This window comes from Esox lucius, chromosome 12 (assembly GCF_011004845.1).
Source record: "Esox lucius isolate fEsoLuc1 chromosome 12, fEsoLuc1.pri, whole genome shotgun sequence".
Classification (NCBI taxonomy): Eukaryota; Metazoa; Chordata; class Actinopteri; order Esociformes; family Esocidae; genus Esox; species Esox lucius.
Window position 1 is genome coordinate 18,749,352 of NC_047580.1, and position 18,002 is coordinate 18,767,353.

At 41.0% G+C, this 18,002-nt stretch overlaps 1 protein-coding gene across 2 annotated transcripts in view; it reads left to right on the plus strand.

The window, feature by feature from the left end:
- The window catches only part of plxna3 (plexin A3), a 132,580-nt gene that overhangs the window by 41,271 nt on the left and 73,307 nt on the right, over positions 1 to 18,002 (plus strand). The gene's annotated exons all lie outside the window — the stretch shown is intronic.

Consider the following 18,002-nt stretch of genomic DNA (forward strand, 5'->3'; position numbering starts at 1 on the left):
TGAATTACTGGTCACGATTTGTTAGCTAGCGGGCAACTGACGTTCGCTAGCGGTTAGCTGACGTTTTCTAGCTAGCTACAGTCATAAATCAACCAACTTTTGCAGCTCTTAGAATTCGAGTCAACGAGAGAAGCTTGCAATGCAATGCATGTGTGTTCCTTATCTAGCAAGGTGACTGTTCAAATGCTGGCGTGAGTTCAAATGCTGGAGAGTACTGAAGTCACATGCAAAAAAACTCACGCTGGGGGGTCGGTAAGGAATAATTGAAACTCACGCGTGAAAAGGTTAAGGATGGTAGGGGTTTTATCCTGAAAATAAGATAAATATACTTGGTAAGACATATTTTGCAGTGAAGGCTTACGGTGGATATTAAATGTCTACACACCCCTATAACGTGAACAATAATTGAAAAACAAACTGAAATCTTTGAAAAAAAAAAGAAATCACAATAACCTGGTTGCATAAGTGTGCACACCCTTAAACAAATTATTTTTTGAAGCACCTTTTGATTTTATTACAGCACTCAGTCTTTTTGGGTAGGAGTCTATTAGCATGGCACATCTTAACGTGGCACTCTTCTTTGCAAAATCACTCCAAATCTGTCAGATTGCGAGGACATCTCCTGTGCACAGCACTCTTCAGATCACCCCACAGATGTTCAATTGGATTCAGGTCTGGGCTCTGGCTGGGCCATTCCAAAACGTTAATCTTCTTCTGGTGAAGCCATGCTTTTGTGCATTTGGATGTGTGCTTTGGGTCATTGTCGTGCTGAAAGGTGAACTTCCTCTACATCTTCAGCTTTCTAATGGACGCCAGGTTTCTGGTATTTCCTGTTCATAATTCCCTCCACCCTGACTAAGGCTCCAGTTCCAGCTGAAGAAAAACAGCCCCAAAGCATGATGCTGTCACCACCATGTTTCACTGTGGGTATGGTGTTATTTGGGTGATGTGCAGTGTTGTTTTTGCACCAAACATACCTTTTGGAATTATGGTCAAAAAGTTCAACCTTGGTTTAATCAGACCATAACACTTTTTCCCACATGCTTTTGGGGTACTTGATATTTGTTTTTGCAAACTTCAGCCGGGCTTGGATGTTTTTCTTTGTAAGAAAAGGCTTCCGTCTTTCCACCCTACCCCATAGCCCATTCATATGAAGAATATGGGAGATTGTTGTCACATGTAGCACACAGCCAGTACTTGCCAGAAATTCCTGCAGTTCCTTTAATGCTGCTGTAGGCCTCTTGGAGGCCTCCCTGACCAGTTTTCTTCTCATCTTTTTATCAATTTTGGAGGGACGTTTCTGTTGTGCCATATTTTCTCCACTTGATGATGACTGTCTTCACTGTGTTCCATGGTATATCTAATGCTTTGGAAATTATTTTGTACCCTTCTCCTGACTGATATCTTTTAACAATGAGATCCCTCTGATGCTTTGGAAGCTCTCTGCGGACGATGGCTTTTGCTCTGAGAAAATGCCTACTAGAACAGCTGAACTTTGTGATTAATCAGAGTCACTTTAAATGATGGCAGGTGTGTAATGACTTCTATTTAACATGAGTTTGAATGTGATTGGTTAATTGTGAACACAACCACTTCCCCAGTTATAAGAGGGTGTGCACATTTATGCAACCAGGTTATTGTAATGTTTTTATTTTTCATTTTTCCCCCTCAAAGATTTCAGTTTGTTTTTCAATTGAATTGTTCACATTATAGGTCATATTAAAAGTGGAAAAGGTTCTGACATGATTTATCTTTGTCTCATTATTTTACATTACAAAAACCTGGCCTTTTCACAGGGGTGTGTTGACTTTTTATATCCACTGTATGTAGCCTACAGGCCTACCGTATTCATCTGTAATGCAGTCGTCTGCATTATCATTTAAAGCCTTTTTTTGTTTGTATATTTTCTTTGCAACAATTGCAAAGAAATTGACAACTTTGTATGTACAAACTTGTTGTGTTATAAAGTTTAACAGTTTAAGAACTTCTGACAGAAAGACTACATTTTGTTCATTCATAGTATGTTTAGTGGAGATCATATGTGTTTAAAGTGTTGAGAAAGTAAATAAAACCACCTAATGACACTGTTCTATGTGTGGTCTGAGGCAGCGTGTAAATTACATACTTTTTCAACTGTAACAGCACAGGTATTTCCTAATGCACTTACAAAGGTTCTACCAATCAATTTAACCTTTAGAGGCTTTTGGGAAACCGGGCTCCACACTACTCCTGTTGTCCTATTGTCACCATCATCATCTTCACCAATATTAATCATTTGTGTGCTACAGCTTACCACTCGCTCTGCCCATGATGAGAGAGAGATGGGCAGAATGTCTTGCCCTGCAGGGCATGCTTGCTGCTCTGGAAGAGTCTGTAGTGGTTCCTTCCTTTACACATAGACTACCATCATTCCCTCCACAGATCCAACAGAGATATCTGAAGGCTTTCTTTACAGGAGAGAATGTCAAAAACTTAGTTAACGTATGGTAATGTATGATCAGAGAATAAATCTGCCAAGCTCAGTCAGCTCTGACTAACAGCTATGTGAAGTTACAGCCTCCCTAAAAAGCTCTGTTAGTGGGTCATTGAGGAGCAGCATACCCCATGAGGAAATGGGCCATTTTCACCTCATGTTAGAAACTGTATACAAGGACGGGGGCTGGGGCCCTTGGCGGGGCGAGGAGTTGTGGGTGATGGGGGATGGGTGAAGGAATCGAGTCCTGGGCCAGGTGCTACTCCTCCCTTGTGGAGGCTTTGCTCTTCTACAGACATGCAGAGCTCTGTTGACTCAGGCTGTTTGGGCCTTTGCATGAACTCGTCAGACAGAGGTGGGTGGGGTTTTCTGCATCAGGTGTTTGTATCGCACAAAAGGCCCAGGCTCAGAGGTTATAGGGGTGTGTTTCAAGAGTCTGTGTTGACTAAATTTACACGCTGCTATTCATGTTAGAGGTGTAAAGACACCCCCATTCCCATGGAGCAGAAAGAGCCAGGTTCAAAGGGCCAGCAAGCGTCAGCCATTCACGGACTAGTACAAACACCTCTGACTTTTCTGACAGACATATTTATATAGAAGGATATCCTCTGATTAAATCAGCAGTTCAAGCCAAGGCTGTGTGTGCTAACTCCCAGCCTCATATCCCCCTGGAGATGACCAGGCAGTTTCAAGCTGCTCTGAGACCTACTGATACATCACTCTAAAATGGCACTTCTGTTTCAGTTTTCTCTCCTCTCTCTCTGCTGACACAAAGGCATGGCTGGAGACACTGGAAACTACAACCAGCTCTTTGGAGATGGACAGAATTAGATCAGAAGCCTTCCAGATGGCTCAAATTTAATTATTTAGGGCACAGAAACCAATTCAGGTCAGCCACAAATATATAGGATGGCTTGAAATTGCTTATACAGAGGTTGTGTTTTTTCATTGCAACTCGAAGGTCATAAATTGTGGCCAGGAACATCCTGTAAAGGATAAGTTGGTTGGGTGTTGCAGGTCCCCAGCCCTCCTGATTCTGTTCTAGTGTAGGAAAAACAGTGCTAATGTGAATCCGTGCCGTCCTATCCACTCAACACAAACAAACACTAGCGGTAGTATTCCTGTGTCCATATGATTGTTTAGCTGTTAGCATTAATCACGAGGGATGCATTTGTGTATGTGTATTGTGTGCACACAAACTAATGGAATGCCACTGAGTGTAGCGTGATGGAGAATAGAGTCACATTTCTCCCGTAGATTTATTAGCAGTGACACCAGTGTGTGAAGGTTTAAAACACACACACACACGATGGAATTAAGACCTATAGATCAAACCAATGCCTCTTTCACACACATGAGTAAAGGCAACATAAATAACAATGGGTCCAGCACGATGAACAGTACATTACGTTGAGTAAGTGTGCCTTAAATTGCCCAAGAAGCCAAGAATGCAACCAGACATGTAGGTACTGTAGTGTAAAGACGGAATGCCAACAGGAAGTAGAGAGTAAAATGTCTTAGAGCCCAAGTGGGATAATGGATGTAGATGTCTACAGTAACTGGCTGCTGGTCATTCTCCATTTAGGGTGAGGAGGGAGGGTGTTCATGGTTTAGCACCATTTACATATGCGCACGTGTGTGTGTGTGTGTGTGTGTGTGTGTGTGTGTGTGTGTGTGTGTGAGGTGGGGGGTGGGTGGGGTTGCACCAGAGCCACAGAACCCGAGTGCATGGCATTCCTGTCTCGTAACTCTAGCCCTCTGAGTTGGCAGACGTGGGTGTGGAGAGTAGGACACCTGGATTCCTTCAAACTCTGTTTAATGGTTTTGTCAGTGCCTTCCATTTCGGAGCGCTCTGGGCCGAGCCAAACACAATAAACATGTTAAGTGAATTTTAATTGGCCTAATTTATGATTTAACATAAACCAACCTTAGTGAAACTAAGGTTAAACAGCAGAACTGTTTTATACACAGATACTATGTGTAATATCTCTCCATGTCCCTTTTGAGCTCTGGCTTTTATCCTGTGGTGAAGGAGGATGACACAGCCATATATATTTGCGAATGAATTGAATCAACTTTCAATGACCAAAACTATAAATAGAGATTAAGGGTACTGGCTGTGTCAACACTGTACTGTGCCAAAGTCCTGTGTTCATGCGATATAGAGATTCAAGAACAGCCCTGGAGTGATCTGAACCAGGGAAGGGCTGAGAACGCTCCGTTAACTCATTCCAGACAGTGGACACAATTTCTGCTCAAAATGACTCAAATGACTGACAGATTAGAAATGGCACTTGGGTGATAACTGTATAGCTCATCATGCAGAAAACATTGTTGGAGATGAATGTATTCTGTTTAATAGGCTACGGTAGTTCAATCACCAGGAAACCTTTATGGCTTTTACTGCTTCAGGTTTGAAATACTGCTTTCACATAGGATTCATGGTATGTTGCCTGTCAAAACATTTGGACAGTGTTTACACTATACCCATTCAAACAGATCCCCCTTTCTGCCTCTTTCTTGTTGGCATTCGCCTTTCAGATAGTAATTCCATTTTTTATACCTCAGAGAAATGTAAAGTCAATTTCACCCAGTTGTTGCCACTATTGTCATGGTAACCTTACGGCCGGTGCTGTAGTTCTTGAGACCTAGGCCGGTTTAAGTCCAGTCTAGACTGTATGTTGACTATCTCACTCTTGTTTTGCTATCGGATGTGTTTTCAGTCAGTCTTGACTTGCTCTTGGACAATGAGGACTCATTATTGCTTCATGAGAACCGCCTAGACCAGCTGATTAAAACCGCTTTTTAACCATCAGCCCCAGTTCAGTCAGCATAAAAACCTTGTTGCCAGGCCAAATTCACTACTCCCCATTACTCCCCATGAACTCATTCTTTTGACTGAGAGGATGGAAGGCATTTTCACACAGGGTTTTGCTGATGAGCCAGCAGGTTTCATTTTTCATACTTTATTGATCGCTCTGTCAGCTGGCGTCTTCCACACATGACCCAATTTGATGATTAATGTGAGTTTGACTGTGAATTAATTCCTTTTAATGTCCTTGAAATGTACAATAGGCATAAAATCATGCAAGCAGCATTTTCTGTAAGCTGGAAAAACTAATTATGGATGATTTCTGAGTTCTTTTACAAACAACTTTATTTTGAGGGCTTGAAAAAAGCAATTTATTTAAAAGGCAGCAACCATCAGATGAAACAAAATATGATTTATAACATTATTTATTAAAAAGAATTTGCTTAAGTTAAAAACAAATAGCCATATACGTAATTGTCTTCAGGCTATAGCCACAAAGCCAATTTCCTTTCACGCTAAGGCTGTTACTGTAAATTTGATTTGGGTTTAATTGATTCACCTGACAAAATAACAGTAAAATAAATCAATAAAATCTCAGCCATTGTTCTTTATGATTCAGGGTGTGGCTAAACTGCTGTAAGGATTTTATCTGTTAGCAAATAGTTATCTTACTAATATCTGAGTACTGAAAATGCATGAAAGCATGCAGCACTTTATTTTTCTCTACCCAAACAATGTCAAGAAAACCAATGGGGAACATTTATTATTGCGTTTCATGCTTTTGGTTGGTTCACACTTAAAACATAGTTGATCATAAATTAGGCAGGCCGTCCAATTCACACAAAAAAATTACCCAGTTGCTTTCCCCCGGCTAATGTCCTCCTAGCCCCTCCTATGGGCTACACTGCTGTAGGAAAGCTATCAAATATCTAACGTTCCTTGTTCTGTGGTCCAGCGAACACACACCCTTTGAGTTCACACACAGCAGCCCTCAGCTCAGTGTGCCAGCTCACTTTAAGAGTGAATTCCTAACATGAGGATGTGCTAAACCAACAAGCAATTTCCTGCTTAATTAATTCCTAGATTAAGTGCAGTCCCATAAATGGCATGTTTGTGGCTGGCCATGAGGTGGAGGCTGGACTGGATTATAGGACATTTCCACGTCTCTTTGGGGTCGTAGACAAAGTATAGCTAACTTTGCTGGAGCCTTGACAGAAACTCTCCTGAGCTGGAATGTGTGTACATTTATGTGAGCTTACTCATGCACAGTTGTATCATAGTCTTACTATGAGATGACTGGGCAGCCTACTGACTGTCCCTTGGTTCTAGCCCAGTACCTGAGGAGTGGCTACAGGCTGCTTGTCCTGTGATCACTGGTGCCTGACTGGACTCTGCTTCCTGACAGCAACTCTTGAAAGGGAACATTCCGAGAACAATGCTTCATCCCTGTGTGACTGGCTCAGAGAACCCTGAGCGGAATTCACAACCCATCACTGGCAGGTCAAAATACACTTGTGATTTTCAAAGAAACAGGTAGAAAGATTTCACTACCACTGTTTTGAGCCACCTTCAACAGGAGAACAAGGATAGATTAACCAGAATAGATAATAGTGACTCCAGATTACTTTTGGTGGTACATTAGATAAATGTTCACATAAAGATAGTGATTAAGGGTGTAGACTCAGCAACTTGAACAAATTGCAGCATTTGAGTATCCAATCAACCACAATGGGGATCTGGGTTCAGCTGTATTACAATGGGGAAGATTTGGCCACACTCTAACATGGGGCTGGACGATTTGGAGAAAATATTGAATAAAACATTTTTGGCCAAATATTGCAATTACAATTATGATTTTCATACACTGGGGTGAAAAGAGGGTGGAGAACCTATCTTCTAAAATTATATAATTGAAATACGAGGGTAGGTCATCTGTTAAGTTAATTTAAAAACAAATTAAATGTTAATGTACAAAACCTGTAACACAACCGATTTTAAGTTGCGGCCTGAATCTAAAACATTGCAGTCATATATACACTCACCTAAAGGATTATTAGGAACACCATACTAATACTGTGTTTGACCCCCTTTCATCCCACAAATTGATGGAGATTTGTGGGATGCACATCCAGGGCACGAAGCTCCCGTTCCACTACATCCCAAAGATGCTCTATTGGGTTGAGATTTTGTGACTGTGGGGGCCATTTCAGTACAGTGAACTCATTGTCATGTTCGAGAAACCAATTTGAAATTATTTGAGCTTTGTGACATGGTGCATTATCCTGCTGGAAGTAGCCATCAGAGGATGGGTACATGGTGGTCATAAAGGGATGGACATGGTCAGAAACAATGCTCAGGTAGGCGGTGGCATTTAAACGATGCCCAATTGGCACTAAGGGGCCTAAAGTGTGCCAAGAAAACATCCCCCACACCATTACACCACCACCAGCAGCCTGCACAGTGGTAACAAGGCATGATGGATCCATGTTCTCATTCTGTTTACGCCAAATTCTGACTCTACCATCTGAATATCTCAACAGAAATCGAGACTCATCAGACCAGGCAACATTCTTCCAGTCTTAAACTGTCCAATTTTGGTGAGCTCGTGCAAATTGTAGCCTCTTTTTCCAATTTGTAGTGGAGATGAGTGGTACCTGGTGGGTTCTTCTGCTGTTGTAGCCCATCTGCCTCAAGGTTGTGCATGTTGTGGTTTCACAAATGCTTTGCTGCATACCTCGGTTGTAACGAGTGGTTATTTCAGTCAAAGTTGCTCTTCTATCAGCTTGAATCAGTCGGCCCATTCTCCTCTGACCTCTAGCATCAACAAGGCATTTCCGCCCACAGGACTGCCGCATACTGGATGTTTTTCCCTTTTCACACCATTCTTTGTAAACCCTAGAAATGGTTGTGCGTGAAAATCCCAGTAAATGAGCAGATTGTGAAATACTCAGACCGGCTTGTCTGGCACCAACAACCATGCCACGCTCAAAATTGCTTAAATCACCTTTCTTTCCCATTCTGACATTCAGTTTGGAGTTCAGGAAATTGTCTTGACCAGGACCACACCCCTAAATGTATTGAAGCAACTGAGATGTGATTGGTTGATTAGATAATTGCATTAATGAGAAATTGAACAGGTGTTCCTAATAATCCTTTAGGTGAGTGTATATATGTTTGTGTGTGTATATATATATATACAGCTCCGAAAAAAAATTATGAGACCACTGCACCTTTTTCCAGGGCTGTATATTCATGCAATGGCGTTTGCTAGGTTTGCAGCATTGTCAGTAGGTAAGCAAACGTTCTCACATATCTAGTATGCCTGTAGGCATGGACCTTTAAGCTGATCACTGTTAATTACCTGGCAGTTGTGTATGTGGGGCAACATCTCTATGCCACTGCCTAGGACCCTGTGTTATTGTGACCATGGTCTGGGAACTGCCACTCTGGAAATGGTGAGGCAGTTTCGATCATAATTCGATTGATGGTGCAGCCCTACTGCAACCTATTACACCGCAACCTCTATTTCACCTGCATTGTCTTTTTCCTGTAGGCCTTTTACAGAAAGCATGAATACTCCTCAGTAATTGATCCTTCGAAATGAAACCTGATCTTGATAAGGACCTCAGTAGAGGACTCTATTTAGGGTCGTTGTTAAGATAGATAAGGACTGTCCATATTGGAGGACTGTCATTGGGCTGGTGAGAGCCTCTCTATGATGCATGGAAATTGAGCACACTGATCTCACCCTCCCAGTCTAGAGATTAGAGAAGAGGACTCCAGGCATCATGGTACATGATGATTACACACAAACCAAGTGTAGCTTGAAACATGGCTAGAAACAGGTCTGAGGTGAGTGTAAACATGCAACACAGATATTAAGGAGATACTCACAAAGTGGCCCGATTTCATCTCCTCTCGCTGTGTTACTGCCAGATGCTAGTGTAAGTACTGAGGACTGTGACGCACAGAAGGAAAATGTGTTATGTATTGACACACTTGGACACAACTTCCTGATTGGATTTTTTTGTGAACATATTGGTTAAGAACCAAAATGTGCTTATTGGTTAAAAATTTTCTTTTTAATATTATCTTATTGATTTCATTTGTACTGAATGACTCGCACACGCCTACAACTTTTAGTAGCAAACTGAGGTAAATATAATTGCATACCTGGTGCTCCTTATGAAGAAGTCATTTCAAAATCTGGATGGCTTCTACACACAGGGCATTATAACTTTTAATAAAGACTAATACTAACAATTGTCTGTTCAAAAATTTTTCTCCTAACCGGTTTGTTCCTGATATTTCCTTTCAGCCGTGATACAGACATACCACAGACTTACCGATTTACAGAGGGCTTATAGGTCAGGGGTCAGAAAGACACATCCACATGCTAACCATTCAGTTGGAAGAGAGGTTATGGTCATTTTGGGTTAACGACATCGAGCTGGTCCTCAGGCTATACAGTTATGAAGTCATGCAACAGAGTTAGAACAAAGCAGGTGTTGAGTGTGAGCTGGGGCCACCTCTGTTTGCTGGGTCCACCAGTGCCTTTAGCCTGATCTGACTGACTGGCTTGGGGGGAAACAGGATAAGCCTCCTAATTGAATCTGAGGCCCTTTGTTGAGTTCCTGGGGTGCAGGGCTTTGTGTCCTCCCTTCTCTTAAGAGGATAAATGTGCAGCTTGAGGATTCTGACCTCGTCTCACAGACCCAGGGCTTTCAGGTTTCATGTAAAATGGAATCCCTTCCGACGCTAAAGGGTGGACATTCTTTTTGAAAAAGTGCAGGAGTGTATCTCATGCTTCTAAAAAAGGATATCTAGGAGCAGTATTACCTATTTCTCAATATTAATTTCTCTGTAAAAATTTGAAGTTGTTGATGTAAAAAAACAAAACACAATGACTGAATACAGCTGCACTAATAATGCCTCACTAGTTTTTAATGAAGTGGCACATGGGGACATTCTGAACATGCAAGAACTATGATGAGTCCAGTCTATCCGCCGGCCTGCGTTGATGCTATTCAACTTTTACTAACTCACGCACACACACACACCCAGATCTACATGGAATGATTTCCAGTGAGTCTCCGACAAATGTAGTGCTGCGTTCAATCACGGTGATTAGAATAATCAGACAATCCAATCATGTGACTTGAGCCGGAATAACTCGGATTCACTTTACCAAAGCTTGGATGACGTCGGCTTAGCTTCTCACTGTTAATGCGTCCAATGATATGCTTTGATTATGCAGTACATATAACTAGCTAGCTACTGGTAAGCATTAAGGAAGATTGTGGCTTGTTGCTACTATGTCTTAAGCTGTTAAAACTATTTACAGTTGTTTATTTTCCCCCTGAAAAAAATACGTACAGGTTTTAATTGCTTCCCAAGATTATAAATACCTGGTGGCACAGAGCCTGTTTCATAATTTCTGTTGCCTAACAATTGTGGAAAATGTATTCTGTACACCCTACACTGATTGTTTTGTTTCATTCATTTAACTAGATTGAACAGAAACTTTTATATTTGCAATGTTATCCCCGCACCCTTGTCTTTTGGCTAGTGGGTATCAGGAAGAATTCTCTCTTCAGCTAAATCTGTTTTTAAAACACTTATTGATGAGTATGTGATAATGCCTTTAGATAATAATGCCACAATGTGATAATGCCTTTAGATAATGTAATGTACTGTTTGTTTAGTCAAATGTAAACTGCTAGATTGAATCTTAACTCTAAAATACTCAGCAGACCATGTGTTTATGTTGTACTGATACATTTTTGACATTGGGTTTCCTTGACAACATCCTTATCTTTCATGGTACATAACATACAATGCATGCCAAATTAACATACAGTGTGTGTCAAACTAAGTAAAGGCAGTTGCTTTGCTTTCATTCCTTCTCCCTCATCTCTTGTGTCTTATTTTCAGTTAGAAATCTGTCAGGTTGTTGAAAAATACTCTGCAGGACAGTGCTCAGTCAGATCCAAAATACTTAGCGGGACAGTGTTCGGTCAGATCCAAAATACTCTGCAGGACAGTGCTCATTCAGATCCAAAATACTTAGCGAGATAGTGCTCAGTCAGATCCAAAATACTCTGCAGGACAGTGTTCAGTCAGATCCAAAATACTTAGTGGGACAGTGTTCAGTCAGATCCAAAATACTCTGCAGGACAGTGCTCATTCAGATCCAAAATACTCTGCAGGACAGTGCTCAGTCAGATCCAAAATTTTCTGCAGGACAGTGCTCAGTCAGATCCAACATTTTCTGCAGGACAGTGCTCAGTCAGATCCAAAATACTCTGCAGGACAGTGCTCAGTCAGATCCAAAATTTTCTGCAGGACAGTGCTCAGTCAGATCCAAAATTTTCTGCAGAACAGTGCTCAATCAGATCCCCTGAAACACCTGCCAGTGAAAACTCTGCTAAGGCAACGAGCCATGTGTCATTTCCATCACAACTGGCCCAGGTACCCAGCTTTATTGAACGCTTTGTAGAGAAGGTCAGATATACAGGATCAGAGTACCAGTGCTTGGGGCATGTCTCAAGGCTGTGTTTAAGTCTGTCTGTTTAACATTGATTACATAATACTGATGCTGCTGGGAGTTTTCTTCTGTGAGGTTGACCTAAGTGTGAGACAGGCTGTATGCAACTTTGAACAGAAACCATAGAATTGAATGTGTTGAACAAAAAGCGTTTTCTCTGGTCCTCCCACATACACCAGCTATAGTCACGTTGTAGCTGCAGAAATGTGTTTTGGAAGGAAAGAGACCATGATCGGTGTGTTCAACCCTTTTATAATGAATGGTACGAATGACACTGAGCGTTTAATTTGCAGTTCTAGGATGCATGCATTATACTGACTGAAAAGTGCGTATACCAGAAGATAAAAATAGTGATCAGTGTCTCAGGTTATAATTGTGTACGCGAATACATAAATAATTACAGTGAGTTGATCCAAAAATGATTCTTTACATTCCCTGTAAGGAAAAACCCTATATTAAATTCCGACCTCTGTTCATTAAATAAAAACAGTCCTCTCAATGGTTTCTATTCATTCCATTTATAAACCACAACAGTTTGATGGTTATTCATAATAAATGTCTTTATGTCCATGAATGGGGGGAGGTATTATACCACCTTCCCTATTTGAAGTACTCATACCCACACATTAAATGATTTTAATACAATGAAAGGCTAAGATGGTGTCATTTTTCCATTCTTTATCCTTGTTCCGCGTCACTTCGTTCGTCTTCATCCTAAGACGGACAGTTCATCCGTCTGCCATTGTCAGTTAAGTCAACAATCCAGGCTCATCCTGGGATTCAATAGTCCCCCTTCCCTCTCCTGCTGTGTCTTTATTGATTCATATGTTTTCTGCCCTTTTTCTTTAATGTAATCGCTTTTCCACATTTACCTTATATGGCCGTGGTCCAGTGAAAGCGGCCTGTGCGTTCTCCCAGCTCTGGAACACAGACAGAGCTCAGCCGCTTTCACAGCAACCTGTCCTGTCTCATGTTTGTTTACACACTGGTGCTTGGGAGGACCATATAGATACTACTCTACTTTGATTTGCTCTCTTCTGTAACAGCTTTGTAGGATGTGTAGCACAGCATTATATTAAAATGTTTAGGGGTTAGGTTCACATTTATTTTATTATATTCAATTCTTAGATCTCTCCTCTCAAGATATTTTATAAGAACATGGAGTGTGGGTTTGGAAGTAGTTACTGTAATCAATGTATTTCATGAATTATTTGCAGAAAACGTGGACAAATGCTTATATCATTTCAGTACATAGTTTCTTTCACCATTCCATAATACAGTGCAATATCATAGCAACTTGAAAGAAGTAACATTTCTGATTCACAGAGTGAAGGTACAAGTTAGTGTGACTTCACATGAATGGCCCTTACAAAGCAGGCCTAATGAGCTCTTGCAAAAGTAGACAAGCAACCAAACAAGTCGAATTGGTCCTATACCTTCACCTTGTCCTCCATGTTCCCTATCCCTGGGCCTAATTCTGTAACTTGGATCGATAGAGGGGAAAATGGGGTTATGATGAAACCTGTCAGGCAAGAAAGCACTGTAGCATTCAAAGCTCCTGGGCCTGGGCTGTTTCTGCCAACAGCCAGACAGTCAGGTTAATTAATGGATGGATCAGAGTCCTGTACCACCATGACATCATTTGAGTCACAGGGAGACGGGAGAGAAGATAATATTTATCTAAATTCCAATTACCTTCATCTGAGCTGTTTGATGTTGTCAAGAGGTCAACTCTCAGCAGGCTGCAGCAAGCACTCTGTATTTCAGACACTCCAGATAAACCGAGGAGGACATTACCTTCACAAATACTCAAGTGTAGTTGCAATCACTGCCTTTATAATTGAGCTATTCTAATTTATTATCAGGACAAAATGTCTATGTGCATTAATCCATCCCCTTGTAAAAATTACTGTATAATTGATCCCCCCTTTAAACAATTTAAATAACTGTTTATTAAAACAAATTCTGAGAGGTACATGTGCCCCAAATGCAGTGTTCTATACCACCTAACCAGCCTAGGCCACACTTATCTATTATTTTCTATGATTCTTTAAAAGTAAATTTCAGTTCAATCACAGCCAATAAAATGGAAGTCAGAGTGAAGAGAGTTTAAGACCTAGACCAAAACAACTGTAAAGATAATACCAGGAAAATGTTACTTATTTAACTGAATAGAAGCAAAATAGGTTTAATTGAAGCTGGATAGAAGCTAAGGAAGTTCAGTATATTAACAATGCATTGGAACGCTTCATGCAGTTTATTTGCTGGATGTATTTTATGACATCAGTTATGAAAATTAGTTGTTTTATGCCTTTGACAAATGTACTGTAACTAAGACACAGCTGGGAAGTGCTTTTAATTGTACCATCCAACACTTGACAACAACATAGTAGGAAGCCTACCTCAGACTTAAACCCTGGCCCCATTACATTGTCAACATCCTCGCTATATTAGACGAGTTGGTAAATGATATTTGCACAAATCATTGGGTTTTTGCTTTTTATGCTACAGACCTAGTTTTGCTTCACTGACCTCTACCACTTGCTACAATAATGCTTCAACCAAAGAATTATAAATAGCACTAGAACTTAAAACCCAAAATAGCACTATTATACAGTTGATTATATTGTCATTCATATTATTATATTGGAAGGATTGGTTAGTCACAGATTACAAGAAATGGGGAATCTTTTTTTAGAACAGCGCAGGTGATATCACATAGTCTTTGGGTGTTTTTTCAAATTTTTTAAAGTAAAAGAAACAATGCTAATGGTGCTGTGAAATATTTTTATAAGGGGACGACTGTTCCTATGAGGGAATTTGTTTTGTGTGGCCAGGTGTAATACCTAAGTAAGACAATGCTGTACTTTGTCCTTATGTTTCCTTCATCATCTCATATGACGAACAGAGATAATGGACGGAAGATCCATGTACACACCTTGATTTCGACTTCAGCTTGACCATTGGCCTGTTTGTCTTTGGCTGATGTAGGGTATGGAAATACTCCTCAATGGATTCTCAATGCCTCGTCCTGAATGATGGAGGTCCACAGCTGGTGCGCAGCTTTTAGTGTCAATATGTCTGTAGCTGTTGCTCAAAAAAAAAAAAAGAAATTCCTCATGATAGGTTGCAGACCATTTTAACACAACTGCAAATTGAGTTTTCCTGTATATTATATAAGTAAAGAAATGACACCAAGCTTGCACTCAATGAACTGTGCAGGGCTATAAACCAACATGGGAAAAACACCCTTTCATAGTTAAAACAAAGTGCATCTGAGCAGTCACCAATTTAAAGGATATGAAAGCTTAACATTGCTAAAGTATTAAAATGCATCATCCTGAAATGTTTGGAGCATTACATGGTTTGTTCTAACACCACTTAACCAGGAACTGGAAGTGCTACCCAAGATGGTTGAAAAGGCTGTTTGGGTGTTTCAAGTCTTCTGTGTAGGAGCATTAGGATATTTAAGGTTGATTTATGTACCTACAGTTTTTGAGAGCTGTCCTTAATCCACCAGCAGTAGAAAGTCCAATGTAAGTAATACAGGATAATGTGTTGGCCTTTAATATTAAAAGATGATCTTATAATTGAATATCGTTTTGCTTGACAGTTTTAATATTCCTTCGTCATGATTCATTATACCTCATGGCACAACAAGCTGTTAATACTGTTTTGAAAGGCTGGTCAGTGCTTAGATTAACACCATCATCCCAGACACCCAGGACTCTTTTGCATACCATCCCAACAGATTAACAGATGATGCAATCCCCTCAGTGTCCTCTCTCACCTGGACTACATCGACTACAGTTCAGAGTTCAGCACCGTAGGCTCCCCAGCTCATCATTAACCTCAGGCCATTGGGACTGAACAACTCCATCTGCAACTGGATTCTCCCCCCCCAGGAGTTTTGGCTTAGCCATCTTCAATTCCCTGTTCACCCAATACAGAGTGGCCACGCGAGTCTCCAGCACCATCATCAGGTTTGCTGACGACAGTGAGACAGTGTCCAGGGAGGGGGTTAATGACCTGGCAGTGTGGTGCCAGGACAACAGCCTCTTCCAAAACATTAGCAAGACAAATAAGCTAATGGTGGGCCTACAGGATATGTATGTGCGGATGGTCAGGGCTGCAATGGAGCATGTCGAGAACCTATTGTCCAGACACACTCGGCTGTATGTGAAGAAGCAGGACAGCACCTCTTCCTGCCTCAGGAGGTTGTGGAAGACCTTGCATGGGCCTGGACAGCTGCACCACTGAGATCCTCCTGACTGGCTGCGTCACTGCTTGGTATGCAGACTGTATTGCCCTCAGTCACAAGGCTCTTCAGAGGGTGGTGGGAGAGGCCCAGCACATCACCAGGGCCAGCTCCCTGCCATTCAGGACCTGTGTACCAGGCGCTGTCAGAGAAAGGACATGATAATTGTCAAAGCACAGCAAGTGGTACCAGGGCATCAGGTCCAAAACCAACAGGACTCAAGTCCCGAGACATGAAGAACTGCTTAATAGTTTTTATTTTATTTTGGAGTATGAGCATTGTGTCTTTATTTGCACTATTCCTTTACTTTCGATCTGTGCACACGCGCATTGTACTACAGTACTATAGACGTATCGAATACGCTGTTTATTTAGTGAGTTATTTACTGTTTATCCATATGTCTAGTCCCTTTACCCCTACCGTGTTTACACAGTGATCTTAAACAACCACATAGACTCGGTTCTGGTACTCATGGAAACACCTTTTTTTTTTTACTTTTCATGTAATCCCTTTCTTAGTCCTATGTTGGGAATGGACTTTTTGTTGAGCATTTTACTAGTAATGTCTACAAATTTGGTGTTCTGCGCGGGTAACAAATTCAATTCGATTCGATTTGCACATTTTCAACAACTTCAATGGTCCACCTAAGGAGGAATCTCCACTCACACTGGCACTGGGGCAAACTAACCCAGTGTATCTCAGAAATACTGTGCCACCACATCTTAAGGGGCAAAAGCAGGCATTAATTTGAATCCAATGCTCATAGGTTGTCTCACAAACTGTGACGAGATGGTCTTTATGGCCAAATGTATCCTATTTCCACTGTAGTACGTGGTCACTAGATAAATAGCATCTTCCTCGTACCACATCAACATAAGTACATTTCAGAAGGATTAGTTTGTTTTTAGCGACGCTAAGTGTGAACTGGATATATTCTGGCTGCTGGTTTGCTTAATTGCTTGGTCATGTTACAACTGTTGCAGACAGTTTTCCCGTTATGTTATAGTGTGTTAATTGGCCTCCTTTCTGTCAAATGTCATTTTTTGGGGCAATTGTTGATTGGGCAAGTGTATTATGAGTAGCATTTTGTCCATCTTAATCCGACAACGTTTTGCATTATAACAGTGAATGCTAATATACTGTCTTGTATAACATGGAAAGTGCTTTAATGTCTCATTTTGATCATGTGTTAGAGGTGTAAGCCCCAGGATACATTTCACAAATGATCTCATGCCACAGATACAAAAAAATGGGAGAAGAACTTGCTGGAAGAAAATGCTAATGATGTCTGGCATTTGGAAGTTGTGAAAATGAAGAACTTGGCAGCAGATAGCTGTGAGTGTGAGATGACTGCAGCTGGTATCGCTGAACTGATGAAGCTCAGACAATGACCGTCATATTTCCATCCCGGCTGTCCCGGGCCTTTTGGGGAAGGGGGGTGGTCTCAGGCACCGTCTTGGCCAAACCTGTGACACTCAATATGGCAACCTTCGATGAATTGATGCCACCTTGTCAACACTAATTACTAAGACTGCAGCAACGAGGATGCACCTAATTAAGAGACTAACGATGTTTATCACTTCAGACTGACCCAGATATTTAGGAGAAAGCTAAGCTTCTCACCCTCATATCTGTTCCAGTTGCTCTGTTTATATATTTTAACATTTTTCTATTCCGTGCTCATTCAAAATGGATTCCTCCATATTTCTCTGTAAATTTGGTTTTGTTTACCGTTCCATTCCTCCCTCTTTCACATTGCCGTCAAAATTGATTAGGACAGAACAGCAAGCTGTCACCTTTTTCTTCCTGAATAAAGGATGTGAAAATAGGTGAGCTTTGCAGTTGTCAGAGCTCACAGTATTTATTTCCAATCACATCAAAGATTACGTGAATTTGACATTTTTAGAACTCC